This window comes from Photinus pyralis, unplaced genomic scaffold (genome assembly GCF_008802855.1).
Source record: "Photinus pyralis isolate 1611_PpyrPB1 unplaced genomic scaffold, Ppyr1.3 Ppyr1.4_LG6, whole genome shotgun sequence".
NCBI lineage: Eukaryota > Metazoa > Arthropoda > Insecta > Coleoptera > Lampyridae > Photinus > Photinus pyralis.
In genome coordinates this window covers 33,420,930-33,428,463 of record NW_022170663.1, presented here as the reverse complement: position 1 = coordinate 33,428,463, position 7,534 = coordinate 33,420,930, and the positions used below count along the sequence as shown (strand labels likewise).

The 7,534-nt window shown below is 38.7% G+C and overlaps 1 non-coding gene across 1 annotated transcript; it reads left to right on the top strand.

Annotated features, from left to right (window-relative positions):
- The first annotated feature begins 1,665 nt into the window (after positions 1–1,665).
- Positions 1,666–1,737, top strand: Trnae-uuc. Its single transcript has one exon. It is a non-coding gene; the product is annotated as a tRNA-Glu (tRNA).
- The last annotated feature ends 5,797 nt before the right edge of the window (positions 1,738–7,534 follow it).

Sequence of the window (7,534 nt, the reverse complement as noted above, 5' to 3'; positions counted from 1 at the left end):
ATCACCCTGTATATCAATTGCAATTTCGTTGAAAATAGTATTAGGTTGTAGCCTCTAGGGTCCTTCAACATTTCCCCACAATGATTTTAAGTATGCGCATTAATAAACCCACAATCTTCCACCCACACACTAATGGCCTACTCTGTATAGCATACGAGATAACAAGGTGGTTCAAGAATGACCCTACTTACGTATGCATCCACTTTAAATCAAAATTATAGGCTCCAACATGAGAGAAAAGTGTATCCAGATTCCGACATTCCTCCCGCAAAAGTTCTGTCCGTCCGTCCGTCCGCCCGTGGACGAAATATTACAACTGCGAATTCGGCATGAGGTCATTTCAGCATCGTAGCATATGTTGGTCGTATTTGGGAATGATTTATTGTTCTTGCTCTTATTTCATTCTTAGGGCGGGGATTAAGCAAACGAATTATATGGCTGTCTGCGTACGCGTTCCTTAATTAATATGGAATAGAGGGGATTCGTTTTGTGGAAAAAATCTCGCACGCAGCGAGACCAGTGCGTGATCTCCAGGGAAGATTAAAATTAATCCATTTTCGTTTGGTCATCAGAGCGACCAGTTAATTAGCAATTTAAATTTTTTTATATTTCGCTTTTGAACTACTAAATGTTCAACCGTACATTTGAAAATACAACATTAATTCGGCCCGGGAATTGTGCGGAATTTATCATGGGCGAAAGTTGTTTTTCGTGCATAATAGAAAACTAGTTGTAGAGTAGAGTATTTTAATATCTAAAACGGAATTAAGAGAGTGTGTCATTTATTACACCTTAGAGGATTGTGAAACAACGCGCGGTTTCATCGTAAACTGGAGTCACGTTCGGTCAAGGACTGATTAATTAAACGCTCTGGGTTATTTTTCGCTTCAAACATTTCCGCTGCATCGCCGTTAAGGAACAAAAGGGGCTTAAATTGAGTGTTGGAATCGAGGTTGGAATAGGTAACTCCAAAATTGCCCTTAGTTGAGAAAACAACCGAAAGTTAGAGTGGAAAAAGATCTGGTTTAGTAAACACATTTCTCCTTTTCTGTGAATAAAAAATAGTGTTCACACTCATTTCTAAAGCCCGTTAATGACATACGTTTTCGGTTCTTACATGCTTGCAATCCATGAACACAAGGATTAACCGTTCTAAAAAACGACACGATCGTCTGAATGTGGAAGGGGCACTTGTCGCATGTTTCATGCATCGGTTCTTCTTACAGAATGCAATCAACTTGTAGTAGAAAATCTTCAGAGAGCAGGTGTACTTTGTTAGTATTTGAAAATAATTTCAATCTTATTCCAATGAGCCTTTAATAAAACGAGTTAAATCTACCTAGGTATAAGATGCAATGGACAAAATGCTGCGACAAATGCATGGTTTTACAACATTTTCTAACTTTTTTGTTTGTCGATGATGTGCACAACCTCTTGGAAAAATGTTAACTTCAAGTTGTCACTCAGGAATTTTGCGAACATTTTTATTAACTTAAAATGAATCATGAAATATGAAGAATTTCACCGTGAAAAATTTCGGATTTTCATAAATTTGTTTGTTGAAAACAATAGCTTCATGCACTCTTTAAATATATCATCCTGTATATGTTTACATTGAAAGAGTACCCGAGAACGGCTTATAAAAACGAAGCAAAGTTTTCACAATCCCATATGGTCTAGTGGCTAGGATACCTGGCTTTCACCCAGGAGGCTCGGGTTCGATTCCCGGTATGGGAATTTTTTTTCGGCATTTTCACTTTTGTGCTTTGCATTACTAATAAACATTAAGAGATATGACAGTGAATAATGTTAAATTCAGAAACATTTAGTAGACTAGAGAATCCTCTTAAAATTGCGTTTGTTAGGGGTTTAAACGCATCAATTATCCGAAACGGCAATGATTCCGGCGCGGTCCATTTATTTCGCCGACAAATGGTACCATTGGGAAGTTGCCACGGCGGCGATACGGCGCTCAAGCAATCAATCAAAATCCGCACCGAAATCTCAGAAGCGATACTTTTTAATGTTCCTGCACTTTAAATAAAACTTTCTCGTAACCGGAATCGCGTTTTATTCACGTTCCCGTTCAAATTACATTCAGCACTTCATTGTTATTTTTGTTATCATTATTTATTACTTGGCGTCGCACCAAATTTTTTGATAAATTTTAACAATTTTATTAAAGTTTTCGGGCGAGAAATTTGGCGCACGCCCAACTAAATCGTTTAAATACGTCGTGTACGCGAGTTTCAGCGTTATTTCGATGGAATTGGTTAGCAAGAAGATTTTGCGGGTGCATAATTAATGAATGCGGATGTCTGCTCGTGTAGCAAATGAAAATTTATAAATCAATAGACAATGCATACGAGCGATGCATCGAGTTTCCTCTATTAACACCGCAGAAATTCCACCGGCTACATGCAGTTGCAGCAAATTATTGCACACGCATTAAGGGATGGGAGATGGCAGCGGGCCAATCCGACCGGGCCCAACTCAGGAAATATCATCCGGGGATGATTAGCGAGAAGGTCAGCTCAATCGTACGGACCGACATAAATATGAATAAAAAGGCAATCTTCGCCTCTTCCTTACGATAACTTCCAATCCAAGCCAGTCCGACGTAATCCCATCGCTATCGACATTCATACCGTAAGCGCGGGGATGAAAAACGGAAATGAACTGGTCGATTGCGGCTGAGTTATGTAACTAGAGGTCACGTGACTAAAGCCGAGGCTGATTGCGGGTCGCCGAGAAAAGTGGCGAGATGGCCGATACACCGTTCATAAATCAACATTGAAAGGGATTCTCGCCGAGCGAAACTGTCGAGAGATAAACGAAAAATTTTAAATTTTCTCGCCTTATGGAATTGTAAACGGGTTTATGCCAACGGGATCTGTTAGAGCGAAATGTATCCGTTGATTATTTTAAAGGACCTACATTCGAGGTCTTTAATAATTGGATTAATTATCGACTTCTATTACTTCTCTTGGATTCTTAAAATCTTTCAGAATCTTAGAAAATCCTCCTTTTTGAATAGTTCGATCTGATTATTCGAGCTATTCCGTTTCTTCTTGGGGTTCTTAAAATTATTACGGCCTCCCATTCCTCGCATTAGCCAGATTCGCCATAATCTTTTAAATATCCGAATGCTTGCCATTCTTCAGTTTCAAATCTTCATTTTCTTTGAATTTTCAAATTCTTCATAAAATGTTTCGAACTCTCCCAATGTCTTCAAAGTCTGTCGATTATTCAAATTTTTATGATTCTTCGAATTTTTTGTTCAATACTTATAACCCATTGTTACTAAGTATCTTCCGTCCTGTTGATATCAATTTGCTGTTGTTTCAATTTAGGTTTTATGTTTGAAAACGTGTAAAATAAGTGCTGATTATATTTCTGATATGACGCTTCGATTGCGCTGCTTCACTTTGCGAGAGGTGTCCCTTCCTCTCTCGGGTGTACAAGGCGGTCGATACAAAAAAAGCGGCCCACGGAAAATGTGATAAGTGCCCCTTCCCCTCTCGGGTGTAAAAAGGGGTCGACACAAAAAAGGTGACCCATGGAAAATGTGAGAAGTGCTCTTTCTCTCGGGTGTACAAGGCGGTTGATACAAAAAAAACGACCCATGAAAAATGCGATAGAGGCCCCTTCCCCTCTTGAATGTAAAAGGGGGTCGATACGAAACAGGCGGTCCATGGAAGATGCGAGAGGTGCTCCTTCCCCTCTCGGGTGCAGAAGGCGGTCGGTACGGAAAGGGAAAAATGTAACTCTCTCTATTGTGTACTATACATATTATACCACAAGTTTTAAGTTGAGTTTTGTAGGGTTGCGCGCTTTTAAGTAGGTGTTGAATATTATGAGAGATACAGGGTAGTTTCATTAGAAGGATGATTATTCCAAAATTTGTCGCTCTCTGTTTTAAACGGTTGCCCGATGCAGTCGTGCTCGTTTATTGCATGGGAAAATAGTCGGCGTCCGTCTGGCGGGCGATAAGAAAACATTAATAGCTGTTACGTGAATTCAAATTTGCTGGTAATCGGGCCGTGCGATCTCCTGGCAGTGCAGTTCTTAACGGACGAGGCTTCTGGAAATTCTATAAGTATGATTGGTCTGAACGGAAAAAGATTTTGGTTCAAAAACTCAAGAATGAAGTAGGGAGAGATTATTTCGGGAACTTCGTTTTTGTTCCTTGAAGCGTCAAGTGGGCACTTGTGAAAGTAATGATTACGCGAGTAATTGTATTCAGCGTGTAAGGGATCGTTAATTTGGGAAAATCAAAAGCTACTCAAAAATTAAACAAAAATTAGTTCTATATTAAAAAAAATAAGATTGATGCTGGTGTCTAAAAACCGAAATGTCGCATCGGAAAAGTAAAATCATTTTCAGACGGACCATAGAACGGTTCTTGGTTTTTTCAAATAACCAATCATAAAGCCGTAAAAAAATAAAAACAAAAAAACCCGAAGTAAGAAGATTTTTGAAATTTCGTTTTAAGAAATTATTCAGCATTTAAATTCGCAACTGTATCTCCATTTAACCAACCAATCTCTTATCGTTACCAAGATTGAATTTGTAACAGCCTGTACTAAATAAAGGATAAACATTTTCCATGTCGGAAATCGAATCGAGTCTCCTGAATTAGTGCCAGATATCCTTGCTGCTAGACCATACGATATTACATATTGTAGCGAGTATCCCAGACATCAGGGCGCCAGCAGTCGCCATCGCGGCGCCATAAGTCGACACAAGAATAATCACCGGTGATAAGAAAGGAAAGCGGTAACTCTCGAGAATGTTCCGTGATCTTTCTAGAAACTTTCCGTTGGCTCTGCTGACATAAATACTGTAACGTGGATTATTTATTTGCAATCAATTAAGAATGAATTTGACAGCTAATTATTATTTATCACTTATAGTTTATAACATAACTCGAGCGCAAACTATTATTGAATATTTCTATTGGCAACGCTGTTAGAACTCTTTGGAGCACCATTCGATGCAGGATTAATAAACGATTCCAGTGACTTCCAAGGGAAAAGGATTAATGAGGAGTAGGTTCTTTTAAAGGTCTGGCACACATTCAAAATATGGGGTATACAGGGTGTTCCCAAATACGATCCCCGAACACTTGCGTGAATTTGGCCCCCCAATTTTAGGAAGCAATACATGGGTTGCGCATTGGAAGGGCTCATTTGCACACAATTGCATTCTTTTCGCGCGCGGCTGGTTTCAAAATTACGATCAGGGGGATTCATAATTACCCCCTTCACCCAATTTTCAAAAAAAAAATTTTTTTTCCACAGAGCGACCGATTGCGCTTTGGTTGTACCCCGAATACCTTCGTTTGTGCCCCATCGTTTTTAATTTATTCCAAATACATAATTGCATACCCCCTCCCCCCTCTTGTTTTTTCTGGTGATCGTTTGCGCTCGAAATACCTTCGCTCGTGCCCGCGGCGTTTTAGTTATTCTAAATACAAAATTCAACAGTACCTCCCCCTCCCATTTTGACAGCCTTTGACAGCTGGTAACTGAAATGAAAAAGCCACCCTGCAAAAAAAAACAGACGATCAACTTGGACAGCGCCGAGTTGGCTGTGACTAGGTGGCAAGTTTCAAGAGATCGTCTTAGTATGTATCGATTATTTCTCTTAATCAACAAACATGCGCAATCCGAGCGCAATCGGTCACCCTGTGCAAAAATATTTTTGTGGAAAATTGGAGGGGCAGGTATAAATTGCCCTCCCCCCCATCGTAATTTTGAAACCAGTCGCGCGCAATCAAAATGCAAACGGGTGCATACAATGCGCAATCCATTTCAAAAAGGACATTTTTGCATCCTCAAATTGGGGGGGCCAAATTCAAACAGGTTCCGCAAACGCTTCGTTGCCGATCTACAGGGTGTTGCAGTTTCACGATTTTTTAAGTTTTTCTTTATATCTCCTGCAGTTTTTGCGATATTTAGGCAAATTTTGAATATACATAGGTTACGCGGAAGGGCTTACATCATTAGTCCCATCAATGGTAGTGAGAATATACAGGGTGTTTTTTTTTCAGGGGTGATGATCCATTTAAATTTTAATAAAATAAGAAATTAATTTTCTGATTTGTTTAGAAACCTTTTGGTGGTACTTTCTAGTTAGCTAAATGAAAGTAAAGATTTTAAAATGGTCCAGTAGGCCCTGGATTTATTTCGATAATATCTTGTTTTTATTAAGTTTAACAGTTCGCATTTGGAATTGTATCTTGTATTTGGAGGAGATGGAGTGAAAAAACTTAAAAAATCGTGAACCCTGTAGATTGGTGACGAGGCATTTGCGGATCTATGTTTATATGAACTTTTAACCATAACACCAGCCAAAGGATTAGCCCCTTCCGTATTTACATTAGAACACCCTGTATAGTGCCATAACAATGAAGTTTTGACATCATCAGAAGATGCGCCTCATCCAGACGTTCCAATCGCCCTCTTTCGACTCTCCGTTCTCGATCAAGTATAGAGAAACGATTTATTTTATTGAGACCTTTTCTAAGAGTACCATGAGGAATCAGTTTTTAATCCTCCCCCGCCCCCTCCGAAATTCAGGAAATATTTAGGAAAGGCTATGTCGGAATTCGGTCTATTTGACAAAAATTCCATATGAATCCGGAAAAGGTTCGGGGCAAATTTAGGACAGATTCACTAAAAATCTTTTTTAATCTTTTGACGTGAGTTCCCCGTGTTCGTCAGAGGATATAACCAAAGGCTCTCGGTGACAAAGAGTCGAATTTTATGCGCATGTGTTTGGGGGTTTCGAGTTTTGAAACTTAATTAATTTTTGATTTTTTTTCTAAATTTTTTGAATTTTACTGAATTGTCTATCCTGCCCTCCGAATGTTTAGGTGAGATTTTTTAATTTTTCTAAATTTTCAAAAAATTTTTGAATTATGTATTCGAACTTTTCCAATTCGGTATTGCAGTGTGCATTGGCGTGCGATTAACTACACCACCCGCAAAAGATGTGTCCAGCTAACTCAAATAATTCGATAATTGAATTGAATTGAATTTTTTTATGATCTTTCCTCGTACAGCTCCGGCATTTGCTACAACACAAAATCCTAATAATGACTCGAAATTAATAATTTAGGAGACTCAGTAGTCACAACCAACTTCCGAAAATCAATTACAGAAATTTTGTTTAACACCCGACATAAATCTTGGGTACAAATAAAAGAAGTGTACATGCGATGGCTGTTCAAACGGGTAATACTTTGACTTTTATTCAAAAGAACCTTCTCCTTCAACCAGATTACTACAGTCTGCTTTTTCAATATTAACGTGACTTCTTCCGTAAACGGACAAACCACAGTAACTTTTCACAAGACTTTATTTTGAACTGCTTCTGCACTGATTAATCCAATATCGTCGAAACTGCGCTTGCAAATAAACATAAATAACAGTTACTTGGCAAAATTAACGTAAAAAGAAACGCACGCCCTTTAACCCGTCATGAATTGAACAGCCTTATTTTTTATTTTTCCTATTTACCTAAACTT